The sequence below is a fragment of the Babylonia areolata genome, chromosome 5 (genome assembly GCF_041734735.1).
Source record: "Babylonia areolata isolate BAREFJ2019XMU chromosome 5, ASM4173473v1, whole genome shotgun sequence".
In the NCBI taxonomy this organism is placed as follows: Eukaryota; Metazoa; Mollusca; class Gastropoda; order Neogastropoda; family Buccinidae; genus Babylonia; species Babylonia areolata.
In genome coordinates this window covers 48,903,037-48,909,117 of record NC_134880.1, presented here as the reverse complement: position 1 = coordinate 48,909,117, position 6,081 = coordinate 48,903,037, and positions in this window count along the sequence as shown.

Sequence of the window (6,081 nt, the reverse complement as noted above, 5' to 3'; positions counted from 1 at the left end):
ATGCTTGTGTGAAAAGCCCATTGTTATAATCTTATGTCTGATGAATTTTAAAGAATTGTGGATATCATTTTGTTATCAGTACCATTTTTTATATTTGTTCTTATCTGCAGCACTTGTTTCAATTCTGTGTGATATCTTTGGTATTTTTTGCCTCTGTTGGTATATATATATAGAACATTATCGCATCAAATGTCTACCTCTGCTGATGTATATAAAACATGATAGTAGTTGTATTTCTGCTTATTAAGATAAAAAAAACACACCAAAAAACAAAAATGGCTGCAACATTTTTGTTTGTTGTTTACATTGTATTATTCTTAACTCACTCGATACTGGGCTTTTTGTAATCACATGTTCCTGTGGATACTGGGCATTTGTATAGGGTTTTTTTTTTAAAATCACCAAAAAGTAATGACAAAACACAATGACTTGAAATTTTGAGACATGTTTATTGCTAAATGGAATAAGCATGGTGCTAAGTTTCATAGCCCTTACTTTCATGGTTCATTTTTTGTAGCTGGAGTGATAAAACATAGTTTTTTTACAACAAAATTGAGGGTGGCTCCAAATGCATAGAAAGAACATTTTCAGCATTGTTGAAAGAAGGGTTATTTTCCACATAAATCACATTGAGAAACCCTGTAGAATGTAAAAAAAAAATGGCTATTTGAGAGTTTCTGCATCATACAAATAAGCAAAAATAAATAACATGCAAGTGGCCAATTGGTAATTTGTCATACGGCATTCTTTAGTACACAAGGCATCAGTATAGTTTGAAAACAATTCATAAAAAAAATAATAAAAGACACATGGTTTTGAAATTTGGAGACATTATTACAGATAAAGTGAATAAGAAGAGCACAATTTTTCAAAGCTCTTACTGTTATGGTTCACTTTTTGTAGCCAGGGATATATAGGATTACCTTTTTTACGATAACAAAATTGAGGGTGGTTGCACATCACAGTGATGAAATTCACAGCATTGTTGAAAAAAGGGTTATTTTCCACATAAACTGCATTGTCAAACCCTGCAGAGTGTAAAAAAAATGGCTGTTTGAGAGTTTCTGCATCATACAAATGAGGTAAAATAAATATCATAAAAGTTGCTAATTGGTAATTTGTCATGTGGCATTCTTCAAAACAGTAGGTATAAGTATGGTCTGAAAAAAAAAAAGAAAAAAGAAAAAGAAATGTTACACAGTCTTGAAATTTGGAGACATTATTATTGATATAGTGAATAAGCACAGTAAGCAGCTCTTCAGTCTATGGTACTCTGTCTGTAGTTGGATGGAGTTGGGGTATCCTTTACGGTGATCTTTCTTGCCGAGGTAATCCACACTGTTTTTCACACACATCACACTGGTAATCATTTGAAAGTTTCTGTACTGTAAGAATACACTAACACTAATCATAGGGCCAAAAACCTCACTATTTGATATCCAAAACAGCCACAGTCTACACATGGAAAAAAAAAAAAAAAAAGGCACATAAATCTCTTCTAATAATTTGCATAATCTGCAATGGTGTGATACTCTTGAAAACAAGTGATGTCTCTTCCCTGGCACAGCTTATCACACAAAGTTACACCACATTTTGCGCACCAGTTTGGGCTTTCCCGAAATTTCACCTCAGGATAGCGTTTGCGCCGTGCAGTACAGACATGGCATTTCCCGAAGTTCTTCTTTCCACTGGGTCGTGGAGGAAGAACGGTGGAAAAGTGTCCACCTTGAAGGCGAGCCTGTGGGGTGGGCACAAGTCCTGGAGGATGGAGCTGGGCCGCAGGCTGGGCGATGGGCTGGGCGATGGGCTGGGCGATGACCTGGGCAGCAGCCTAGGCAGTGGCCTGGGCAATGGCTTGGTCAGCAGCAACACCAGCTTGATACCTGGCATTGAGTTCATTGCCAATTATGACAATGAACTTTTTCAGGGACATCCTAGATCCTCCTTGACTCCTCTGGTACTTGTCATGGAGGATGGATGCCTGGATAAGTGAGAGTGAAGAGGTGAAAAAATAATTTTTTCCACCACTTCATTTTCTTCCGGTTGAGTGGCATGTAGGCCATGAGCTGGTCACTGCGGTCAACTCCAGCCATGTTGACAATGTAGTCTTGGACAGCTTTTGGCTTCAGTTTCCTGCCTGTCCTTGTGGTGACCTCCTCCATCTCAGCTGGGTCCATCTTGGTGGTGATCAGGTGCACTGCCTTCTTGTCCATCCACTTCAGGACACCTACTGCACCTGTAACACATGTACACAGAGAATTAGGGAAACAGTTGCAGTGGAAAAGAAAACACACACACACACCACTACCACCACCACAACCACTAATGCACACTTACTCAAACACACACACACATACACACACACACACGTGTGTGTGTGCGCGCCCACACACACACACAGTCATGTGCACACACACACACACACACACACATGCACATAAATGCACACACACACACACAGAACACATAAATGCACACACACACACACACACATCCACAAACTCAACAATGCCTGTGTACCTTTACACACACCACAGATGTGTAAACAGTATTTGTATATATGTGATGTAGATGAAGTACAAATGAAAATATCATATTCATAATATCAGTTGTAACACAACCATATGTGGAAAAAAGTATATCCTGGAGGATGTATGATTTATAAATTATTGCGTGAACATATTATCATAGGGAAACAAACTCATGATAAATAAAATGACTACATACCTTGGCGTAAAGCGTATACATGGCCGCGTGGTGGGGCCGCAGAAACCAGCTGTCTGGGCATACCCTTCCTGTTCGGCCGCACAGTCCCAACACAGTGAGTGTCTTGCATCACCAGCTTCTCTGCCAGCTCAGGGCAGCAGTAATAATTATCTACGTAGACTGTCCGGCCTTTATTCAGGAGGGGCTCTGCTATTCTCATTACCACATCAACCGGTTTGTTGCTGATGTTGGGGACGTTTCCAAAAATTTCAAAGTCAAACACATAAGCTGATGACGACTCACACAGCTCGTATAGTTTGATCCCCCATTTGACAGGCTTGTCCTTCATGTACACCCTGAAGCTCAGCTTCCCCCTCCATGGGCACATTGCCTCATCAAGGCAGATGTTTTCCTCTGGGATGTAGAGGGCCTTGAATCTGTCTCGCAGATGGGTGTAGACAGGCTGGATTTTGTGGAGAGGATTGTGGTTTTCTTCTCCCCGAGGAATATAATCTTCATTGTTTGAGACATGAAGCATGGCCAGAAGTAGATTGAATCTATCCCTGGACATGATGTTGGCAGCAAAAGGTGTTACCTGGATAGGATTGGTTGACCAGTAGTCAGCAACTTGTGGTTTATGGGCGAGACCCATGTGTATGAGTATCGCCAAGAAACCAGTCATTTCGTTCACTGTGGTGTTCTTCCACTCCCGAAAGAGACTGTGGGGTGGCAGAGCACCTTTCTGTTGAAGGGACTGAGCGGCATATCGGTTCGTTTCTTCAACGATATGCGTCATGATCGCGTTGTCGAATATCGCGTCGTAAAAGTTTATGGGAGCGTGGCCAGTCATCCCTTGTAATTGCAGTCCGTGCAGTTCTTGGTCCGTGTATGGTGGTATGGCAGGGAAAAAACTAAAATCCTCATGCCACTCTTTGCTCATAAACTTCAGAAAAGTGTCCATGCTCTGGTCAGCCAGTAGGCCGTGTGCGCCTGCCTCTCTTTCACTGTCACTGCCCGCATCGCTTGCCACGACTCTCTCCTCTTCCACTTCAGGTTCGATGTCTGACAAACTTTCATGTTCACTCTCCTCGGATGCTAAAAAATCACTCTCCTCGTCTTCTTCACCATATTCGACATCTGATCCTTCAGTTTGGACCAGTTCCACGGCTTCTCTTAGGGTGTAAACACGCTTTCCTTGTCTGCTCTGTGTACCACTCGTGCTGGGTTGTGACGCCATTGTTGTTTGTCTGAACACAAAGGGCCTGGGTGACGATAAAAATAGCTGGCTGTAACATGGATGGCTGTGGCTGTGACACCGGGTCATGACGTCACTTGTGGAAATTTTTGAAGGTCGGAACGGCAATACTCGTTGTTCGTATAAAACCGGTTGGAAACGGATAACGGAAAAACCCGCTATTAGTATCGAGTGAGTTGAGGGTGAATAGAAAAGAAGAAATACTGATATCCCACGTCCACTTGTGTAATAGTGATGGGCACCATTCCCAGACAGCATCAAGCCCATGTAGGAGCAGGGACCCACTTGGTTTTGCCCAAGTTACTTGGAGAAAGGGGATGCAACCCTTCCTGGCTGGGCTGCCCACCCAAGTCCACTTGGTTTTGCCCAAGTTACTTAACATGTGGTTTGGGAAAAGTCAGTGTCCTCACAATCACATACAACTGTCTCACATGGTGTTCAGAAAAAAGGTGGCCTTTTTGCCTTCAAGGCAGCATTCCACATTAATTCCATAGTGCTTGTTTTGTGTTTGTTGACATGTGCACGGTTTGGTATAATGCTGTGACGGCTGTGACAGCCATGAACATTTATCAGGTTTCATTTCAGTGTGTGTGTGTGTGTGTGTGTGTGTGTAATTTTGCATGAGTGTGTGTGCATGCAGAACAGCATAAAAGATAGAATGTTGTTTCTGTGAAAAAAAGCACATGGTTTTTCAGGAATATTTTGTCTAATTGCACTTGATTCAATGGATTATGCACAGCTCAAATGATAATTGATTCATAAAATAAGTACATAACTTTGCACCAAGCTTTATCGATTATTTCCAGACCACACAATTTACACTTATATTTGTCTTGTATTAAATGAGTGCTGTTCTTATTGATTTGTCAGCAATTGTCCGAGTCAGTTGAGTGCTTGTGATGAAAGTAATTTTCTGTGATCAGTTGAAAAGATAATAAATGGGATAAAAAACAAAACAAAAAACAACAACTACAGATGTGTGATTTTGTTCTGTCCCATCAAGTGGAAAGAATATGTCAAAACAGTTTGGGAGGGAGAAGAGGCTGTGAGAGAGGAGGAGAGAGAGGGAGGGAGAGGGGGGGGGAGAAGGAGAGAGGGGGAGAGACAGACGGACAGAGAGATGGCAGACAATGAGAGAGGATGGAGAGAGAGGGAGAGACAAAGAGAGACAGGGGGGAGAGACAAAGAGAGAGAGGGGGCAGAAAGAGGGAGAGACAGACGGACAGGCAGAGAGAAGGCAGACACTGACAGAGAGAGATCCCTCTATCGGTGTCATCACCACCCCACAAACGCAACCTCAGGAACCTCCTTATGGCTATTTGTCCCGAATGTTCAGCCCGTGAGGTGCCACTGTTATATGTAATATATATATTCTGTCATACCTTTTGACTTTTGGTAAAGACAACAAAGTATTTTGTCATGCGATTAAGACAGAGAGAAAAAAATACTACATATTTGATCAATCTGTCGGCCTTTGGGAGAGAACAACAGAGAGAATGAGAGAAAGGGGTTCGAGGGGGTGCTTATTGTCAACACCTGTACACATTTTCACGCAAAGGTTGTGTATTGCTTTTACACTATCCAACTCATCTGTGTGTGTGTGTGTGTGTGTGCGCGCGCGCAGATGCTGGAGACTAGGGGAGGGGGGGGAGGGGTGTGTGAGGGGGGGTGCCAGTGGAAGGGGGTGGGGACCACTGATCTATATACCTGTTTTTAGATCAGTGCATGGTTGGGGACCCTATCCCAAATCTCACTTTCCCATTGCATGCACACGTGGAATAGTATAGCTATATAGTGTCGGAAGACTGGAGGATGTGGAGTGATGGCCTAGAGGTAATGCGTCCGCCTAGAAAGTGAGAGAATCTGAGTTCGCTGGTTCGAATCACGGCTCAGCCGCCAATATTTTCTCCCCCTCCACTAGACCTTGAGTGGTGGTCTGGACGCTATTCATTCGGTTGTTCCTGGCAAAATTCTGTAGAAAAATCCACTTCGACAGGAAAAACAAATAAAACTGCATGCAGGAAAAAAATACACAAAAAATTGGGTGGCGCTGTAGTGCAACGACGCGCTCTCCCTGGGGAGAGCAGCCCGAATTTCACACAGACAAATCTGTTGTGATA